Source organism: Pinus tabuliformis, chromosome 6 (genome assembly GCF_031772625.1).
Source record: "Pinus tabuliformis cultivar Carrire ecotype Pingquan chromosome 6, CPIR1, whole genome shotgun sequence".
NCBI lineage: Eukaryota > Viridiplantae > Streptophyta > Pinopsida > Pinales > Pinaceae > Pinus > Pinus tabuliformis.
In genome coordinates, this window is record NC_142292.1 from 1092739296 (window position 1) to 1092762784 (window position 23489).

General features: G+C 39.7%; 2 pseudogenes; both read right to left on the minus strand.

The window, feature by feature from the left end:
- Positions 1–7890: 7890 nt before the first annotated feature.
- On the minus strand, positions 7891–8721 carry LOC149262722 (cathepsin B-like protease 3 pseudogene; annotated as a pseudogene).
- A 63-nt stretch (positions 8722–8784) lies between these two features.
- LOC149262723 (cathepsin B-like protease 2 pseudogene) lies at positions 8785–18423 on the minus strand (annotated as a pseudogene).
- Positions 18424–23489: the final 5066 nt, after the last annotated feature.

Below are 23489 nucleotides of genomic sequence, written 5' to 3' on the forward strand. Positions count from 1 at the left end.
CTTCATTAATGTATTTGAGATGTACTTGTCAGAAAATGAAGAAAATACTTTTATTTTTATTATTATGACTTATTAAAGCATGGGTTTCAGGCTTGGGTCATCATGTTTTAGCTCAAAGTCCCCATTGAGGACTTCTAGGATTTATTCTGAGTCATTAGTCATTGTACATTTAAAGATACCCTTCTTGGGCTTTCGGATCATTTAAAAAGAATTATTTTTAAGTCAAAAATGAATTTAGTCTCCTCCACACCAAGTCAGCCTCAAGAAGATCAAGTCAGCCTCAAGACAAGTAATTCGACCTCACAGAATGGCTATAAATACAAGGAGCTCGAATTCATTTGAATGATATGATTCTCACACACATAGTCCAATCCTTGAAGCTCGAAGCTAGAAAAGTGTGAAATTGTTTAAGGGCTAGAAAAAAATTTGAAAAGAAGTGTGAGTTTCTATAGGAAGATGGAAGGGCTCAAAACCGAAATTATGGGGCAAATCTCACTCCATTCTGAGGTGTATCAAGGGAGATCAAAGTTCTCCAAGTTTGGTTGAAAATGTTGCTGCTACTGTTGTTGGATCAAAGTTGTTACTGGGTCGAAGTTGCTACTCATGCTACCAAGTTGAAATTTCTTGTGAAGGGTTGTCATTTGAAAGAAGGATTGAGGGCTGACTTGGTGTGGAGGGAATATTTGTTTGGGTCTCGAGTCTTGGATTATCTCAAGAAACTATTGAAGGAAGAATGGTTGACTAGGTTTTCCCCTATATAGGGGTTTTTCCCTCGCTGTCCGCCTACTCTGTTGTCCTTGTGTTATTGTTTTGGTAATTGCTTGATGAAGTAATAGATAAAGAAGAACATAAAGATAAAATAATCACAAGTAATTATCTATATAATAAAATATTTTTGCCTTTTTTATTTTCTAACATGTCTTGCATTAGTACTACTCCAATTCCAAAACCCTTAAGTTTCGTATTCTACCACAAATGGCTTGAAGAAATATGGGGTTTCCATTACTGGGGTAGATGAAATTATTTCTTTTAACAACTCAAAATTTTTATCAAACTTTCTATCCCAAGCATTTTTTTCAACAAATTGGTCAGAGTTTCGGTTAAATGAGCATAATTTCTTATAAACCTTTTGTAATACCCAATTAATCCTAGAAACACTCTTAGTTTTGATATATTTCTTGGCTTGGTCCATTCTTTGATTGATTTAATTTTATTGGGTTCTATTCTTACTCCTTTGGATAGAATGTGCTCGAGTTATTCAACTTTCTTATTACAAAAGGTGTACTTTGATAATTTTGCAAAGAATTGATTCTTTTGCAATAAGGAAAGCGCCTCTTCTAGGTTCTTGAGGTACTCCTTCAACATATCTATATAGATAAGGATATCATCAAAGAAGACTAATACAAACTTCCACAAGTGTAGAAGAAAGAGCTTGTTCATGGTTTCTTGGAATGTGGTTGGTGCATTTATTAATACGAATAGCATCACCCTAAACTCATAATTTTCTTCACGATTTCTCAATGTGATCTTCTCGATATCTTCTAACCTTACTCTTATTTGATAATAACTTGATCTCAAATCTAATATTGAGATGTACTTTATGCCATGAATTTTGTCTAGCAACTCATCTATAAATGGAATGGGAAACTTGTTTTTAATAGTTATCTTGTTTAATCCTCGATAATCTATACATAATCTGAAGGATATGTCCTTATTTTGAACTAGTACCACTAGGGTTGCATACGGACTTCTACTTTTTGTAATGACTCCACATTTTAGAAAATCTTGGATTGGTCTTTCTATCTCTATCTTGTGGTGATGAGTGTAGGGATATGGCTTGATATTAGCTGGCACAAAATTTGGTTAACTTCTATAATATGTTCAATCTTCCTTTATGGAGGTAATTTCATTGGTAATTCTTGGAATACCTTATCATATTTTTGGACTATGGATGAAACCTCTGGTGGTTGTACTAATGTTATATTTGTAGTTAATAGTTCCAATTGTTGACATTGAGTATTGAATGCAAGTGCTCCCTTTTGAATGAGTTTTTTCATCTATTGTGCTGATACAATCTAAGTAGGAGGGGCTTGAAAATGAACAATTTATATTTCATTCCAGCCCATTTAAACTTTATAAATTTCTTTTGTTGATTTGTGAAGTATGTTCCTAATGTTTGTAACCATTGTATTCCCAAGACAACATCAAAAGGGTACTGTGTAGAAGCTAGATTCCATTTCGTAATCACTTAATTTCAATTTGACCTTGTGACATTTCCCAAATCTATTCTCTTACCATCTTCCACCATAACTCTTATATTTGTTGCAGGGTATACAAATAGGTTTAGTCTCCTTGCTACATTAACATCTATGAAATTGTGGGTATTTCCTATGTCTATTAATACAATAATGTTTTCTTTATTTATATGTCCTTTAGCTTTAGAGTTTTTGGTTGTGCCATTCCTATGATTGAAACTAGGGAAATTCTCAGCGTAACCTCTTCTTGTAGTTCTGTGTTTGGAGGTTCCTTTTCCTCATCGGTATCTTTTTCTGAGTCACTACTCGAGGAGTCCTCTTCTTGTTCTGCTTCACAGTTGTAGAGTTTTTGTGTATTGCATTTGTGTCCTGGTGAAAATTTGTCCCCACACTTCCAACCTTTTCCATCCTTCTTCCTTTCTGAGCTTGAATATTAGTTACCTTCTTCTCGCAATTGAGGTGGTATATACTTGTTAGGCTTGTCCAAGGAATTCTTACTTGATTTTCCCTTCGAGTAATTGCTTGATTTTTCGGAACTGGTATATGATGACTTATTGAATTTAATTTTTTGTTCAATAAGCTTTGTTGCATGTCTGGCTTCTTCGATAGTTTGTGGTTTGTACAATTTCAATTCTGCATGAATATAATCTTTAAGTCCACATCTATACATTTAAAGTAGTTTTTCATTAGTAAATCCTCTTTGTTATGTAGCCAATACTTCCTATTCATGGGAATATTCGCTCACATACCCCATTTGCCTGAGATAATAAAATGTGTTGTAGACATCATTGTTGGGTTGTGTTATATTCTTTCCACGACTAACCTACGTAGTTAAACGGGGGGTTAGAGGGGGGCGGCAGCGCCCCGGGAAATTTTTTTTTTGAACCCTATATTAGGTTGGGCGAACCTACCTATGGTTTTGTGCATGATTTTCGCACATGGTATTGGACGCAATGGTTTTTCGGTCCATGGTATTGGATGCTTCGGCATGTATAAATATGTATTGTAACATTGAAAGGAACATAATGAAAAATCAAGCTGGTAGTCCCGGTTTTGGGATCCAGGGAAAAATCTCTGTGCATATGTGTTTTATGGGTTATGCTCTCGCATTGTTTATTTTCTTTGTTTAAGAATTCGTATGCAGGTGATTTCTGTACAGGGTTAAAACCTACAATCATCTTCTTCTTCGTCGAAGAATATTTTTAGCAAGGCATCCACAGAATTCTTCCAATGAAAAGAACGGGTGTCACATTTGCTAGACCACCATAGGAACCAACCACATGTTTTTGCTTCCAAATTGTTGGATGTCGTCATGATTTTATCACGTTCACCTAATGGTGGGCTTAATTCGAAAATGGCTTCCATTTTGTTAACCCAAACAATAACGCTTCTAGAATTTTTGTATAATACTAGCTACTCGATAAGTGTATTTGTGGAACCTCATGATTTGGGGGATCTTCACTATCTTAATATTTTGGACTTTGTGCTGGTTCTTGAGTGTTTAAGGGATTTATAAAAAATGAATTTACCTTTCCTACTAACTAGTTCATTCCTTCCTCTTGTTCTGTAACCCTAAGATTTGTTTCACGTTTATCTTCCTCTCTTAATTTTAAGAATGCTTGCCAATGATAATCAAAATATCTTTTTTCGTGGTTCGACATTCCTTCCAATAATTTTTCAATATTGTCTATTTTGTTGATATTCGTCACTAATCGTTTTGTTGAAGGTATTGGACCCGCCAACAAAGGGGATATCCCCAATGTGAAGTCCTAATTAGACCTCACACCGTTTGGTGTAGGAGTCCCATCTGGTATGAAGGCCCAATTGCCATATACTTAGAGATTTGCCTTGGCTCTAGCTGTTAGGACATGAGAGTGTTATGTTGGTATCTTCAAACAGAAAGGTATGTATGCATGGTGGTTGCATAATGTAATTGTGTCAAGGTTCTCTTACTATAAAGGGGGAGAGTAAAGTGAGACTCTAAATGAGAGGTAGTAGTACCACCAAAGAAGAGACACACATGAACCAGAAAGGGTCTATCTAGCATCCAGTAGAATAGTCCACATTGAACACGATAGTAATTAAAACCGAGGTGAAGGGGACAACACGTACACCACCCATCGGAGTAATAATAAAAAAACAAATATTGTCTGTCGAGTATCCCGCGAAGTAGTCCACAAGGATGTGACAATGGTGACAACCAATACAAAAAGGTGGTATGTCTAGTATCTCGCGGAGTAGTCCACAGGGATGAGACAACGGTGATAACCAATACAAAACATCTTTAACAATGTAAGTACTAAACTAACCAAATTAGTTCAACTATATTAGTATAGGTTAAGAAAACATGCATTACAAATGTTTAAAGAGTAGTCTTACAAACATGTACAAAACATGTGTGAAAATGTGTTGGGCTTAACAGGCTTTTGAAATAAGAAAAAGTCCCAAGACACATATGTACACCATATATCACTAGTCCCAGTAGTGGGACAATGGAGCCACTCCTCTCTCATCAAAGAACAGACTAAAAACTCTCAAGGATATGTGGTAGGAACCAAGGTGAAAAGTCCTTTCTCATATAATGGGAGGGGTAATATAGCCAAGGGTGATGCTTCACCCTTGTGACTCTTGGAATACCCTCATGACCGTTCAAATTCCAATGAATTTTCAACTAACATGACTCTTAAACTTCTTGTGTGCGTCCATGGGACTTCACTTTGCATTAAATTGAGTTGCAACAGATATGGCCCATAGTGGTTATGTGGCCAAGACAACTCATGACACAACTCGACATGACACTGCTGACATTGTACTGGATGACTGTGGTGTCCATGTCAAGCTGATGCGCTGCTGAGTGATGGATGTACTCTTGGTGTGATTTTTCTTCTCCTCCGCATGGCATATTGTTGCGGGGTCTTCGATGGTCTTGGTTTTGCATGATGGTTCCATGCATATGTTCATTTATCTTGTTGCTTAATGTGCTTGGTATGTCCGTCCAACTGCAAGCAAGTCTTCTAGCATGTGAGCTCCTTCTTCATCCTATTCGTCGTCTCACCATGATCTATTGGTGTCCCTGTTCCTGCAATTCCCTCATGATGGGACGTGTTAGCACTTGAAATTTCACCTTAGGCTGAAAAAGGCAAACCTCAAAGCTACATCAAACCATTCAGCCTCGTAGCTAGCCCTACGGGGCAGGAGAAGGCTCTCTCCGGTCAATCTCGGTAGATCTTCAAATGAGATGAGATGACCAACAAGGTAACACTGATATTAGGCTAGTAAACTGATCAAAAAGGTTGATTTGGGGTTTTTAATTAAATAACGGGGTTTTTCTGGGCTGCATGGGCAAAATCACAGCTTGAAACAGAGAAATATAATGAACAACACAGGTTATCGACTGAGGCAAGGTAGGCAAGAAATTTAGCATCAAATCTAGATTTTAAATGGGATGGCAAGACTGGTGAGGAGCTAAGGAGGGCAAACAATAACTTTGAATCCTCCTTAAACAGAAGAAAACATTGAATTGAACAAACTTAAAAGCAGAGCATGGCAGGCATGAATTCTTACTTTAACACTTCATTTGTTCAATTGGATATGATCATGAAGTGAAATGGAACATAACAGATTACATATGAAACACAAGAAACACTTATGCTAAATTAACATACCACATGAATCTCAGGAGCTGTGAAATTTCATTAAAAATCCCTGTCAAAGACTGTACAATGGAGCTCAGTTTCTCCTCCAGCTCTCAGCACTCAGAAACTCTCCCCCTCTCCTCTTTTTTTTACTCTAAGAATTTACAATTAAAATAATACTATCTGTAGGAAAACAGATCGACCCAAAACAGGGCGCTGTTTAAACAAAAATTAAAAATGGGCGTTTCATCTAAGCTAAACATAGAACAACCTTCCTCTAAAATCCTCTGATGGCTTGACATATGGAGCGCTGATCCTTTTGAATCGGGACTGAGGATAAAAGTAGGCGAATTGACCTCGTTTTCTGCTGTGACAGATGTCTTAAAATGCTATGAGACAGTTGAGCTCGGGGGCAAAAACAATTCATGTATTAAAAATACGATCTAAAATAAATGGGAAAAGACTGCTCTTTCTGTTTTGAATGCCAAGTCACGATGTTCAGCGTCTTCGTCTTCCTCAAGAGAATCGGGATGGTGAGCAAAACCATAGCTTTTACGATGTCACTGCAATGCCATAAATGGTCCCTGTCCAGATTTTATGCCGCATATTTTCCTCAGATGAAACGAACGCCTTAAATGTTGCAACAACTGCCACGTTACTAATATCTTTAATTCATATGCAAACAGTTCATCTTCCCTTTGGCAAATTTCGAACTTCGAAAAAAAAAAAAATATGTCATGAGCTGCTGATGTTGCCGGTGAATTTGTTCGCCGAAAGATCTCTGGAAAGAACCTCGAATAGTTGAGATTTTTCGGATGGAGATAACTACTGCCAAATGTCCAATTCCTGCTGCCACTTCATTCTTTATCCACTGAATTTATGCCTTCGAATCTGGGACTGCTTCTATTTGCTGATTTCATGCCTAAAATATGGGAAGTTGTAGATGATCTGCCATCGGTCAACAAGTGTATTATTTCATTCTGAAAATTATCTAATGTTAGGTGTCATGTTCTTCATTTGTCCTTCGAATGCCCTGATATCAAATGTACCAAGTGTTTCAAGGAATTAGTTAATACAATAGTTCCATAGCAAATGTAGTTATAACCACAGATATATTGCTTTTTGAGGATAAATAAAAGTTGTCTCTGTAAAAGATGGTTGTAGGCACATGTGTAGATTGCACAAAAGTAATTGAACCCCTCATCAATTGCACTCCTGATTAGTATAAGCAGCTAGGAAAACATAAACCTGCTCCTCCATTTCAATCGATGTTTTACAACATATACATCCCTTGTCTTTGAAAGAAGACCAGACAGAAAATCCTCTTTCATTAACCGAATTAAATCATGAACCATATTGGAAACATAACAGTAGTTTCAATTTTGTGTTCTTGGGGCTTGGATTGTCGTTGGTTCACGTCTGAGGGCCTGTGCATTAAAATTGCTGACAACAGGACTATTATCAATGTTCATCTGTGGTCCATACTCGGTGCCGCAATATATTTCCCACTGTAAATAAAATAGTAACCATGGAACACGCCTTCAAGGCTACTTCTATTCCATGGGTTTGCACCCGTAAAGCCATAACAATGCTCATGTTTTAACACTAAAATAATATAACATGCTGGAACAAGGCGATGTCTTTAATGTTGTCTGGTGCGTATTCTGCACATGGCAACTAGCTGAGATGTTTTGGCTTGTCATCTGATGAAAATGTAATGTCGTGGACCATTTGACCATAGTTTAAAAGGGGAATTTTTTTTTTTTTTTTTTCAAAAGAACCCTTTTCAGCAAGGAAATTTGACACCGGATTCACACAGAAAGTAAAGGAACCAAGCATATTTCATGCACCATAAACAGTATCAAATCCTTTGCAATTTTCTAAAGCAAATCCTGAGAAACACTTGATGCTTCCATAAGTCCATTCCTTATTTGCTCACTGACGTCTCTCACATGCCCTGGACCATGCGGTCATCAATAGGAATTACCATCATTGTTGGATCAGTGGTAATACCCCCAAATATGCTTGAATACATAGCTGGGTAAGGTTGCTTGCTGCGTCCACCCAATCAGCTTGACAGCATGTCTTCCTAAATAACGACCCTGGACATGCTTGTACACACCAATTTCATAATGGGCAAAGTCCTCATAAACAGAAAATGAGACCTCTATCGGACCATTAGTGAAAACCTCAGCCATTATATTGTATGGATCTGATTTGATTCTGTATGCATTTGAACTGTAGTGCTTGGAGTGTGACCAATTTTGATTATCCTTGTAGTGCTTGACACACCGAGGTGTTGGGTATGAAGGCTCGCAACCAGGATGATTACAACCATCGTTGTCAAAGTAGGGATAAAACTCATCAGTTACAACACCCCTTCGACTGAAATAGCGCCATGCAGATAATGGAAAACCACCATTACACCCTGATCCACATCTAAATCCACAGCATGCCACTAAATCGTTTTCTGAAAGAGTGGCATTCACTTGAAAGTGAACGCAAAATCGGTCTAACAGTGCTTCTACGGCTGCAAATGCCCAACATGAACCACAGTGCCCCTGATCTAATATAGTCCTAGTAGAAGTACAATGCGGCCAAGCTTTGCGTGCATCAAATTTACTTGGTAGCTTTAGACCCTTGGGATAAAATCGAATAGGAACAGTTTCTAACAGTTTCTGAGGAGTGGGAAGTACACCAAGGAGATGTGCAAATTCCCCTACCGTGTAATTGGAAAATCGAGTACCCATGGCAGCCTTCCAACCAGCATTTGAATGTTTGTTGATGTGTTCTGAAGAATTGGTCTTTGGCTGTCCAAGGAATGGAAGGACTCGAATCCAGACACAAGGGTATATGAGGCTATGAATATTTGATCAAGATCTGGACCTGCAACATCAATTTTCCAGCATCAATTTTCCAGAAGAATTCTCTTTCCCACGCGACCCCTCTCTAACTTCATTCAACACACTTGCAAGTTGAAGTCGTTGAGCTGCATTGATCTCATTCATTGCCTTCTGTACTGAAGGATCCGGAACTATATCAACCACAAGTATCTGTTGTAAGTTATACCCATATGACCCCATTGCTTTTTCAAGCTCTTCTAACACAACTTTGGCAACATCACCCTTTTTCTCAAATAATTCATCCAAATTCATCTTTGGAACATTTGCTCGAACCACATCAAACACATAAGCTTGAATTTGTTCTTGAGGATTTTGCAGCTCATAAAATGCATCGTCAGCGATACTAGATGAAGCAAAATAATTGCACAAAGACATTGTCCTGAAATTTATCTGAAACCATATGAAGATAAAACTTGACCAAATTCATCAACAGTAGAGTCTGATGTATGCTTTGTTTTCTTTGTGCTTTTACAGAGGTAGGAGCTTGAAGTCGCTGCCAGTTGAAAAGCTGAAGAACAAATTACATAATCTAAAGCAACACATTAATGATTTCTTCTTCAAAACAGGGTTTTGAAGAAGAATCAATCTCTGACATGAGACGGAGTCTAACATCGGCTCCACTTGGGATGGCAGCTGCCACTCCGTGGAGGTGCCAAGAACCGCAGAACTTTGGGAGAGCAGACCGTGCCTCCACCCATTGGGCAATGGAGTCATCATCAACACAACTCTTGACTTATTTTCAAACTGAAACTGAACTCAAACAATCTTCAAGCAAACTAAAACAAGATGCTGCCCTTATGGCTGCTTATTTATTTACATAGCTACCCTAATCTACTGTACAAACACTAGATCAGGTAATACTAAAATGCCAAATTAACCATTCAAGTAAACCTGAAAATGATGCCGCCGCTTGAGAATGCTTCCACCAGGACACAGATGTGATTACTGGCAGCCCTTCATGCACGTACTGAGCCTGGTCATGTACAAGGCAGTCTGATCCGTCAATCAAAGTGAAAAACATGTCCATATATGCCGCAATAGGATCACATAAGTCGAACTCTGTTGGCTGCCCCAACTCTGCAATGCATACTTCCAGCTGCATACTGTCAATGTAAACATCTATAGGCAAGTCTGTTATTGCTTGTTGTGATGGAGGAAGGATTTCCAAGAACTTTTTAGGGTCTTGGAAATCATATGACTGAATCTGCTCATCGAGATACTGAATCTCATTTTCAACTCTTTCAACAACTAACTCACAAAATCTAGTTTTGCTTTCAAGATGAAGCTTCGGAGATTTCAAACATTGAAGGAAAATACTGAAAAATTCTTCATTAATTTCAATATCTACTAACCACTCTCTAACTCCGTTTAGAGCTTCACAAAGTGCAGGGTCTATATGAATGCCATCTTTAGAAATGATATGGCCCAGCAGCTTGCCTTCACTCATAGCAAAAAGACTCTTCTTCGGATTCAATGAGATGCCATATTTTCTGCACTTTTCAAACACCTTGGTCAAATGAAACAAATGCTCTTCATCTGATTTAGAAAACACAGTCAAATCATCAAGATAAACAACTAAAAATACATCCTTCTCATTTGCAAAGGCCATGTCCATTGCTCGCTGAAATGTGGCACCCGCATTCTTCAATCCAAATGGCATCTTGGCATAATGAAATGTACCCCATGGAGTAGTAAATGCTGTCTTGTCACGGTCATCTTCGTGCACCAAAATCTGATTATATCCGGAGTAACCATCAAGCAACGACATCCTAGATGCCCCCACAACCCGCTGCAATATGTGGTCCATCTTGGGCAGCGGATAATTGTCCTTTAATGACACTTTGTTCAGATTTCTAAAGTCTATACACAAGCGAATCTCACCGGTTTTCTTCCTCACGGGCATCAAGTTTGAGATCCAATCGGAAAACCGGATTGGCACTATGATTCTGGACTTATACAACCTGTTGACTTCCTTCTCGATCAATGGCAGAAATTTAGGATTAATTCTTCTCAGCTTTTGCCGGAAAGGCTTTTGATTTGGCTTTATAGGAATGGTATGTTGAATAATGCTTGTGTCATAAGTTTTCAAATCTGAATAATCCCATGCAAAAACATTAGAATACAGAGACAATAATCTGATATACTCTTGTTTTACCTTAGGCGGCAATGCTTTTGAAAGCTTCACCATTTTTGGATTTGCAGCTGTCCCAAGGTTCACATCTTCAACTCCTTCAGCCGTTGGCCTCAAAGTTGGCTTGCGGGCCACATCATCCTGATCAAACAATTCCTCCAAAGGAATCAATCCTTTTGCAATGTGATTGTCCTTGAGCTGCAACACATCCATCTGATTCACTCCTTCAGCTTCCGTATCTATTGAGATGTCTTCGAACTTACCCTTAACTTGCAGAAAATCTTCAATTTCTTCGTCATCTTGGAACACTTGCCAACACCTTTGGTTATCTGGAACTGTAGGATGATGCTTCACATATATCTCAAATTTATTGCTGGAATTCATGGGTATTTTCAGATTACTTGCTGCCTTAGCCAATGCATCCGCAACACCATTTTGGATCCGGGGCACACATGTCAAAGTATGTTCAGAAAATATTTTCAAGATATCTAAAACAACATTTCTATAAGCTCTCATACGAGGATGTTTGGCCTGAAATTCACCTTTCACTTGCTTAATAACTAATTCGGAGTCGCCATATACCGCTATCTTCTTTGCCTTCAACTTCCGAAGGATTTTCAGACCAGCAATAAGAGCTTCATATTCCGCCTCATTATTCGAACAATCAAATGCCAATTTATAAGAACATACCCTTACCTTGCTTGGAACTTGATCTTGGGTTGAGAATGGGCTTCGAATCCACACACCGATACCAGCACCATCAAAATCCATAGTCCAAAGACCCTCTTCATCATCTTCTAGGTGCTGAAAGTCTGATTTTGATTCATGTTCTACTTGCTGCCCATTTATTTCTGCAATTGGCCTTATGACAGCAGACCTTTCTTCACTTTCCTTCTTCAAAACATCTCTGAAATTTTCTGAAATGTCTGGTATATCTTCTACTTGAACTAACTGACTATCTACCTCATTGAAATTTTCAGCAAACAAAACGAAAGATTCTAAATCTGTCTGTACATAATTTACAGGATGATTTACGGGCTTTTCCTTACTAGTGATCATGTATTTCATCTTCTGTTCCCGATATAACTTCCTCATTTGACCGAAAACTGGAATTGTAGCATATGAAAAATCAAGCTGAATTGTACCTTTGAGTTTGGCTCCCCATGACCTTGACAACAACATGCCAAACTGCGGAGGAATATCCGCCACCACCACATCCATCAAAACATTCTTCGCTGGAATTTGATCTAGACTCACCACTAAGTCTTTGATCAAACCAATACATCTTACCCGGCTGGAATCAAATGAATACAGATCATGATACTTTCTAGTGATGTCAAGTCCCAGCTTCTCCATGATTGTTTTTGGCATCAAATTATGTGAAGCTCCCGATTCAAACATGGCATTGTGCAACACAAACTCATGCAAACACAAACTAATATAAAATGGAGGAATATCACTCTCGGGAGACTCACCATTCAAAGCTGGCCCAAAGATCAATTCCGGCTGATCATCTTGTACATTCACCATGTCAAGCATTGGGTCAACATTCAGCAATTTAGAAATTTGACCTCGGTAAGTGGCATTCTTCATGACCTCCGTCAAAGGAATAGATATCTTCAACTTTGCAATCTCATTCTCCAAACTGAAAACTGGAAACTTCTCACCTTCCTTTGCCGGATTATCTCTTTTCTCAGCTTTATCCTTTGGTGCATTTGATGGCTGGTCAATTTTAGCTGCCGATGATGTTTGAGTTGATGATGGACCGGCTATATCTTTACCTTTTGAAGAAACCGAATCATTCTTCACTGCAATGTCTTTCTTCTTCTGCACGAGATTTATAGGAATAGCCCGGCTTCTCAATTGCCTTTGTTGTCCTTGCTGAGCTGATAATGCATTCAAGTACCCTCTTTGATATTCTTCAGATTCTTCTTCAAGTATCATATCATTTGACAAAATATAATGCTCATCTTGGGGAAAGACAGAATTACTCACCAACTCATCTTCTTCCGTGATATATGTAGGCATATCATCAGGGGTGAAGAAATGATTTTCCTCGCCAACATTATCACCCTCATCTTCAGACTCTTGACTAACAAAATTCTGCTGAAAAGGTGGTTTCATTTGCTGCTGAGGTGTTGTGTCTTGTGCCTTTGTTTCGCGCTGCTTGATCCTATATTGTTGCTGTTGTTGACCTCTGAAATTAGGATTGCGAATTTGAGGCTCCGGCTTGTCAATAGTCATCTTTTCAAGTGCCCTCTTTATCTTCTCAACCTGCTGGAGAACCTGATTTGATGTGGATGCTTCCTCCTTGATTGTAACCCGCTTTTCTGCCTTCATCCTTGCTCTTTTGTCATTCAAATTTGCCTCAACGCTGACAGCAATTTTCTGCATCTCTTCCAATGTAGGTGGATCTCTGTCTCTCAATGAATAAGCCATCTCCGGATCAAAACCATCCGGGAACTTAAGAAGTGCTGATTTTCTAGATGGCCTCAAATCATCGGGAATAGCATTATAAACTGTATTGAATCTGATTATGTAATCTTGAACAGACTCACCCGGATTACGCTTGAGGTTGTTGTATTCGGCATTGATTTGAAGTGGATCCTTTCTGATTTCCCACCGATCTAAGAATTGATTCTGAAGTGCCTCCAAAGTAGTGATGCTATTGGCTGTCAACCCTCTGAACCATTTTCTAACTTCTCCTGCAAATGTTTGTACGAATAACCGCATGGTAACATCTTCTTCATCTAACTCATATAGATCAAAAAATGTGGTCATCTTATCGATATGTTGCTGAGCTGTAATACTTTGTGGAGTACCATCAAACATGGGAATTTTACTTTGGTAATCAGCTGGCATATCATGAAGATTTGCAGGTAAAACCAATGGGGCAAACCGGGCAGCCATTGCTCTAGGTGGGGGAGTAGGATGTGTATGAAGTGGAGGAGCTGTGATAGCAGGGATTATTATAAGAGGAGGTGTAGTTTGTGGAGTTGGGGGAGTGGGAGGTGTGGGAGACGAAGGAGGAGAACCGGCTGCTGATTCAGGATAGGTGATTATAGGTGAAACTGCAACATAAGGAGGGTAAGACTCTTCGTGAGCCGTGATAGTAGATCCAATGTGATCAGAGATACTCTCAACAAAATCAGCAAGGGTAGTGGCTTGAACACTTGACTGAAGATGTCTTAAAATGAAATTTTCAACCAATTTATTATGCCTCTCAAACTCAATAACAACTGCAAAATCAGGGTCAAGGACTAAATAATCGAGCGCACTTTCAGACTTAGCTTTAAACAGAGACAACTCAAAGCTTTCATCAAAATCTAAATCTTCAAGATAATCAAAAATAGCTGGGCATGAATGAGATCTGAAAATGGGTCTAGGATTTGTAGCCAGCTTGTTTTCTCAAAATAACTAGGAAAGAAAAAGCATTCAGCCTGTGAAAACTCTCAACCTATCATCCACGGCTCAGAGTTAACTAATACATGGGGATAATATGTCAAAGAAGCGCTATGCTCACAAGCTCACGGAGATTGACTGAAGCAGCGTTTATCTACTTGCACTGATGTAAAACAAGAGTGTTTTCGAAGGCTACCTGGCATAACTTCAGGCTCCGTCTAAGACTTATGAAATAACACGTCTATGAACAAGAAATTAGATGTTCTCCCCAGTATGGTCGCCAGTATGTTAGCACTTGAAATTTCACCTCAGGCTGAAAAAGACAAACCTCAAAGCTACATCAAACCATTCAGCCTCGTAGCTAGCCCTACGGGGCAGGAGAAGGCTCTCTCCGGTCAATCTCGGTAGATCTTCAAATGAGATGAGATGACCAACAAGGTAACACTGATATTAGGCTAGTAAACTAATCAAAAAGGTTGATTTGGGGTTTTTAATTAAATAACGGGGTTTTTCTGGGCTGCATGGGCAAAATCACAGCTTGAAACAGAGAAATATAATGAACAACACAGGTTATCGACTGAGGCAAGGTAGGCAAGAAATTTAGCATCAAATCTAGATTTTAAATGGGATGGCAAGACTGGTGAGGAGCTAAGGAGGGCAAACAATAACTTTGAATCCTCCTTAAACAGAAGAAAACATTGAATTGAACAAACTTAAAAGCAGAGCATGGCAGGCATGAATTCTTACTTTAACACTTCATTTGTTTAATTGGATATGATCATGAAGTGAAATGGAACATAACAGATTACATATGAAACACAAGAAACACTTATGATAAATTAACATACCACATGAATCTCAGGAGCTGTAAAATTTCATTAAAAATCCCTGTCAAAGACTGTACAATGGAGCTCAGTTTCTCCTCCAGCTCTCAGCACTCAGAAACTCTCCCCCTCTCCTCTTTTTTTTACTCTAAGAATTTACAATTAAAATAATACTATCTGTAGGAAAACAGATCGACCCAAAACAGGGCGTTGTTTAAACAAAAATTAAAAATGGGCGTTTCATCTAAGCTAAACATAGAACAACCTTCCTCGAAAATCCTCTGATGGCTTGACATATGGAGCGTTGATCCTTTTGAATCGGGACTGAGGATAAAAGTAGGCGAATTGACCTCGTTTTTTGCTGTGACAGATGTCTTAAAATGCTATGAGACAGTTGAGCTTGGGGGCAAAAACAATTCATGTATTAAAAATACGATCTAAAATAAATGGGAAAAGACTGCTCTTTCTGTTTTGAATGCCAAGTCACGATGTTCAGCGTCTTCGTCTTCCTCAAGAGAATCGGGATGGTGAGCAAAACCATAGCTTTTACGATGTCACTGCAATGCCATAAATGGTCCCTGTCCAGATTTTATGCCGCATATTTTCCTCAGATGAAACGAACGCCTTAAATGTTGCAACAACTGCCACGTTACTAATATCTTTAATTCATATGCAAACGGTTCATCTTCCCTTTGGCAAATTTCGAACTTCGAAAAAAAAAAAATATGTCATGAGCTGCTGATGTTGCCGGTGAATTTGTTCGCCTAAAGATCTCTGGAAAGAACCTCGAATAGTTGAGATTTTTCGGATGGAGATAACTACTGCCAAATGTCCAATTCCTGCTGCCACTTCATTCTTTATCCACTGAATTTATGCCTTTGAATCTGGGATTGCTTCTATTTGCTGATTTCATGCCTAAAATATGGGAAGTTGTAGATGATCTGCCATCAGTCAACAAGTGTATTATTTCATTCTGAAAATTATCTAATGTTAGGTGTCATGTTCTTCATTTGTCCTTCGAATGCCCTGATATCAAATGTACCAAGTGTTTCAAGGAATTAGTTAATACAATAGTTCCATAGCAAATGTAGTTATAACCACAGATATATTGCTTTTTGAGGATAAATAAAAGTTGTCTCTGTAAAAGATGGTTGTAGGCACATGTGTAGATTGCACAAAAGTAATTGAACCCCTCATCAATTGCACTCCTGATTAGTATAAGCAGCTAGGAAAACATAAACCTGCTCCTCCATTTCAATCGATGTTTTACAACATATACATCCCCTGTCTTTGAAAGAAGACCAGACAGAAAATCCTCTTTCATTAACCGAATTAAATCATCAACCATATTGGAAACATAACAGTAGTTTCAATTTTGTGTTCTTGGGGCTTGGACTGTCGTTGGTTCACGTCTGAGGGCCTGTGCATTAAAATTGCTGACAACAGGACTATTATCAATGTTCATCTGTGGTCCATACTCGGTGCCGCAATATATTTCCCACTGTAAATAAAATAGTAACCATGGAATACGCCTTCAAGGCTACTTCTATTCCATGGGTTTGCACTCGTAAAGCCATAACAATGCTCATGTTTTAACACTAAAATAATATAACATGCTGGAACAAGGCGATGTCTTTAATGCTGTTTGGTGCGTATTCTGCACATGGCAACTAGCTGAGATGTTTTGGCTTGTCATCTGATGAAAATGTAATGTCGTGGACCATTTGACCATAGTTTAAAAGAGGAAAATCTTTTTTTTTTTTTTTTCAAAAGAACCCTTTTCAGCAAGGAAATTTGACACCGGATTCACACAGAAAGTAAAGGAACCAAGCATATTTCATGCACCATAAACAGTATCAAATCCTTCGCAATTTTCTAAAGCAAATCCTGAGAAACACTTGATGCTTCCATAAGTCCATTCCTTATTTGCTCACTGACGTCTCTCACATGCCCTGGACCATGCGGTCATCAATAGGAATTACCATCATTGTTGGATCAGTGGTAATACCCCCAAATATGCTTGAATACATAGCTGGGTAAGGTTGCTTGCTGCGTCCACCCAATCAGCTTGACAGCATGTCTTCCTAAATAACGACCCTGGACATGCTTGTACACACCAGTTTCATAATGGGCAAAGTCCTCATAAACAGAAAATGAGACCTCTATCGGACCATTAGTGAAAACCTCAGCCATTATATTGTATGGATCTGATTTGATTCTGTATGCATTTGGACTGTAGTGCTTGGAGTGTGACCAATTTTGATTATCCTTGTAGTGCTTGACACACCGAGGTGTTGGGTATGAAGGCTCACAACCAGGATGATTACAACCATCGTTGTCAAAGTAGGGATAACACTCATCAGTTACAACACCCCTTCGACTGAAATAGCGCCATGCAGATAATGGAAAACCACCATTACACCCTGATCCACATCTAAATCCACAGCATGCCACTAAATCGTTTTCTGAAAGAGTGGCATTCACTTGAAAGTGAACGCAAAATCGGTCTAACAGTGCTTCTACGGTTGCAAATGCCCAACATGAACCATAGTGCCCCTGATCTAATATAGTCCTAGTAGAAGTACAATGCGGCCAAGCTTCGCGTGCATCAAATTTACTTGGTAGCTTTAGACCCTTGGGATAAAATCGAATAGGAACAGTTTCTAACAGTTTCTGAGGAGTGGGAAGTACACCAAGGAGATGTGCAAATTCCCCTACCGTGTAATTGGAAAATTGAGTACCCATGGCAGCCTTCCAACCAGCATTTGAATGTTTGTTGATGTGTTCTGAAGAATTGGTCTTTGGCTGTCCAAGGAATGGAAGGACTCGAATCCAGACACAAGGGTATATGAGGCTATGAATATTTGATCAAAATCTGGACCTGCAACATCAATTTTCCAGCATCAATTTTCCAGAAGAATTCTCTTTCCCACGCGACCCCTCTCTAACTTCATTCAACACACTTGCAAGTTGAAGTCGTTGAGCTGCATTGATCTCATTCATTGCCTTCTGTACTGAAGGATCCGGAACTATATCAACCACAAGTATCTGTTGTAAGTTATACCCATATGACCCCATTGCTTTTTCAAGCTCTTCTAACACAACTTTGGCAACATCGCCCTTTTGCTCAAATAATTCATCCAAATTCATCTTTGGAACATTTGCTCGAACCACATCAAACACATAAGCTTGAATTTGTTCTTGAGGATTTTGCAGCTCATAAAATGCATCGTCAGCGATACTGGATGAAGCAAAATAATTGCACAAAGACATTGTCCTGAAATATATCTGAAACCATATGAAGATAAAACTTGAAAAAATTCATCAACAGTAGAGTCTGATGTATGCTTTGTTTTCTTTGTGCTTTTACAGAGGTAGGAGCTTGAAGTCGTTGCCAGTTGAAACGCTGAAGAACAAATTACATAATCTAAAGCAACACATTAATGATTTCTTCTTCAAAACAGGGTTTTGAAGAAGAATCAATCTCTGACATGAGACGAAGTCTAACAGGACGAAATCAAATCAAAAACCTCCTAGTCTAACATGATGCATTGTTATTGTGTTGTGGGTGACAGGGAGGGATGACAACTCACTGAGACAACGTAGAGTGCATCTTAGTATGGAATGCAGAACTTCGGGAGGGCATGTCGCACTGTCGACAAAACCTGCACAATGACCACTGGGAGGCAGAATTGCGCATTGAAGGACACCGGTGGCAGCTGAAGGGTGGACCCTGAGGGGCACTTCTACGCAGTTCCTGGAGGGAAGGCAAGACAGGGCTACAGGGGACCTGCTAGAAAATTTTGCGCAGTTTTCAAGAGCAAGGCATGACATGGCTGCAAGGGACCTGCTAAGCATGACTGCGTAGTTTTGGAGAATAGTGTAGGATAGGCAGTAGAGGGCCTGCTAGACATGTCTATGCAGTTTCTGAAGGTAGTGCAGAGAAAGGAAGCAGAGGACCAGCTAGACATGTCTACTCAGTTTTGGAGATCAATTTAGGACATGAAGTAGGAGGCCTGTTGGGCATGTTAGCGCAGTTTCTAAAGGCAGTGCAGAGCAAGGCAACAGAGGACCAGCAAGACATGTTTGCATAGTTTTGGAGATCAGTGCAGGACATGTAGTAGGAGGCCTGCTGAACATGTCTGCATAGTTTATGAAGGAAGTGCAGAGTAAGGAAGCAGAGGAACAACAGGACATGTTTGCGTAGTTTTGGAGATTAGTGCAGACCCAGATCTTGGTGTAGTGTAGGGTTCCAGCAAACTAGAACGAGGCTTGATGACTGTGCCTGAGAAATACGCACTTCAGTTTGGACATGGAGGCAGTTTCTGCGCAGTTCTGTGAGGTGGACATGCTACTCACCTCTGGGATTGAGCAGTGAAATTGGCCTGGAGGACAAACTCAATAACTGCGTAGTTCCAGGCAGTAAAGCAAGGTCACTGAGGATTGAGGTTGCGCAGTACAACTCAGTCAGGATCTGGTGGAAGAGGGTTGTCCGCTCGGACAGATTTTGAGGAAAATGGCTAAGTGTTGAAAGCAAGTGAACTTGTGTGGACTTGACATTGTGATCATACACTTAGCATACTTCGAAGATGGAACAACACATACCACCAGTACAACAAGACAAAACATGCCCTCGGTGAGACTGTCTTGGAGTTGAAAGTGACAAGCCCGACACTTGAAATACACTTTCGGACGACTATGACGACACTTGCGCGACAATGCTTAAAACTTTGTGTGTGAGTACGAAGGATGTTTGCATAGCGAATATAACCCAAACACACAAAGATAAACCTTCAAACTCACCAGAACAAGATTGCAAGCATGAAAAAACAATCAATATGCCAAAAGAAAACTGTTGGTAAAACAAGAAAAAGGGTGAAAAGACTTCACAAGAGCTCATGGGGTGAGCTCGATTGTTTGCAACCATCAAAGGAAAAACCAAGGAAGGCTTCAAAATTTGAATGCAAGACAAAATTTTGGACGGTGTTGCATCCACTACAACACTTGGCGACACACTGGTTGAATACCAGCTTCTCTATTTTGGTTCATTTTAGCACAGGGCCTTGGCCTTTCGGGGAATATTAATTTTTGTGCAGATCAATCTGGCTTCCCCAGTTACCCCATGGACAGACATGGTTGACCTTGTACTCACTTCGTTGAACACAACATAAGATTCAGTCAGATCATAGTGTTTTGAATGGGGAAGGGTAGTTTACCTCGCGAGCCTAAGATTTTCAGAGTATAGTTTTTCATCTCTGGTGTTGCTCCACTGCCAGCAGACCTGGACAGTACCTCGACAGAGTCATGTAGGAACACAAGCATTGCTCCACTCCCAGTGAGCCTGGACAGTACCCCGGTGGAGTTTCCTACTTCACCTCTCTGCCCAGGAAGCCTTTCTCTTCTTTCACCTTTATTTTTTTTTTTAAAGAGAATTGTGCATAGGCACTTATTTATTTTTGGGGCGGAAGAGGGATCCCGAATTATTGAGAGAAGGAGAGGTTTTTCCTTCAGAGAAGCATATAAATACCTCTAATTCAGGTTTTCTCATTTAGATTTTCCCCTTCTCTGTTTCTACTAGTTGGATAAGCTTGAACACACCAGAGTAGAAAATTGAGTATAGGCATGAGGTTTCCCAGACTGGACACAAGTTCATGGTTCAACCAAAACTTTCCTTACAAAGGAGTCGTATTTTTCGTCAAGACTTCATCGGCCAAAAGTTACAAGCAAGCATAAAGAAGATGGACATAGGACTGGCCAAGCGTTGCAGTGTCACAAGACTCTTTGAACTTTAGCCACATACCCATTCAGAAACCAAAACACAGTGCAGGCACAACACTTATTCACATAGTGCAAACAAACAAAAAACTCAACACGAAAGAAAAAACAAGACGAGAGGAAAGGCGTACACAAAAAGGAAACAAAACCAGAAGACAAGAAAGAAAAATGACTAAAGCAACAGGATGTAAAATAAGAAAACCATGACGGACTATGAGTGCAAGATGAGTGCAAGGAAGGGAAAACTGAGATGCAACTAATCCTACTCCTATCCTAACAGCTAAATGGTCGGGGTTACGTGAAATAAAATTTCCAGTGAAGCCACCATAGTCGTTGTTGACCTGCATCCACAAAGGTACAAGTAAAAAAGAAAAGTAGTGTGCAACAGAAAATACAAAAACTTGAACAAGTTGCACACAAAAAGGAAGGTCTTTCCTGTGGGTAGAAAGATGCATCACAACCACCCAATACACGTGCTTACCTTTTTTATGGATACCCTTTCTAAACAAACCTTGAAAACTTCTTGCGGGTGTGTCCTCTTCTGCACTGAGTTTCTCAGCAAGCGTGAGGAAGGATTGAAGCTTGTTGCCTACAACATGGCTTGCCAAGTAAGATTGTTCTAGCCATTCAACAATTGGATCATAAAATTCATAATGGTTGTTTGGAAAGCCTCGTGATCTTTGAAAAGACAGGTTTCTGATTCGAGAGACGGGATCACGATGGGAATCTGATAGGGAAAGATTGATCCAATCATACTCAGCGGTCATGCCAAGACGGTGAGGACCTGCCATAACCATCAACGAAGGCTGAAGTGCCTCACTTGCTTGACAGAAATCTGAAGAGGAAGATGGTAAACAATTAAAATTAGAGTGCGCGAAGCAACTTTCATTGGGTGTGATCATGGGAAAATGGTAAGCTGAACAACAGTCACCCAAGACAGAGAAATGACTAGATGAACTAATTGAGACATCAGATTCCTAGTTTGCAATGAACAAAGAAAAAGCCATGTGAACAATCTTGCGAATGCTCTGAATAATGGAACCAAGTTCACTGTAAGCTAGATATGACACACAAATTTGTAGTGCAAGGTTCGAAAGAAGGCCGAGGAGTTAATCATGAATAGGGAAATTCGATAAGTATGATAGCAGGCAAAGAGAGTCTTTGAGATGATCAAATTTACAATCCCATGATTTCATGATAGATGAACATTCCCAACCCGAGTCTAACATGAGAGATTTGCATGGACATGGATGTGCTATGATAGATTTGTGGATTCAGTCATATGTGAAATTTTGAAAGTTTGAAAGATCGTACCTGGAATACCAAACATTTTTCACACGGGAATCGATATTGACTGCAACCATGTAGATAGACAGATTGTGTGTAAGAAACCAGATCTGATGTGGTTTTGGGGGCTTACCAGAGTCACGAGGTCCTGACATAACCATCAACAGACGTTGAAGTGCCTCGACTTCCTCGTACATCCCAGAACTTTCTAGAATTGTAGAATTGTAATTTGAAGCTTGAACCATATCATGCATGGCTTGAGGATGGTTGTTGTTGCTGATTTCAAAATTACTCTCAGGATGGGAACCATCTCTGTCACAGGTTTCACCAAATTTTTCAGCTTCAACAAGCTAACTTGAAGAGTTGTCTTCATGCAAGAGAAGAGATGATGGGGGATGGGGACGAAACTTTGTGATTAGACTGTTTCAACTTTATCATGGACTTCCTCACCGTCTTGTGTCAATTGAGGAGACAATTCATCAGATGAAGAAACAAGAGAACGTGGAGCATCTTCGACGCATGTAGATGCGTTGTGAATGGTAAGACAATGGGCAAGTGAGGTGAAGAGAAATTTTCAATATGGGCGTCTTCTTTGATCGTAGTACATTCTAGATATGAGTTAGGGTCTTCATGAGAAAATGGAAGATCACATTATGTGCTTGGGTGTTCATCACGGCATATGGAAGCATGGGAGTGATGACTTCCCAAGATTGGGGGTTGATCGAAAAAATTAATTGTATAGGATGTTCCATCGAGATTAGCAGATTGCGAATCGTTCGAGAATGGCTCATTGTTTTGATGCACACAATTTTGAAACAGAGAGGGAAGATTGATGGTGTCCTCACCTTTTTGCTCCTTCGCCTATGTAATGTGACTGCCTTGCACCTGATCGCAATTTGAGATAGCAACTTGAGAATCAAGGGGATGCAAACAATTGGTTGGTGAAGTGGGTTGATCAGGCGAGTCATGGTACAAGGAGTCATAGCTTGTAGATGATAGAGGATGGCAAAGATGCAGATCAAATTTGAGACTTGAGTTATGCACAGTGATGTCCTCTTGCAGAATGGAGGAGTGAGTCTTCACTTTAGCCTTCCCGAGCCATTCTAGAATTTCCTCCATTGAAGCGGGAGATGGATGAGAAGATGGGTTGGAGACATGCTGCACAGATTTCTCAGCTTTGCAATCACTGCAAGGGGGCACCCACATCGGGACTCCAAAGGGAGGAGGACAAGGAACAAGCAAGGTGTTGGGATCCTCCTTTGCAATCTGAGGTGCAT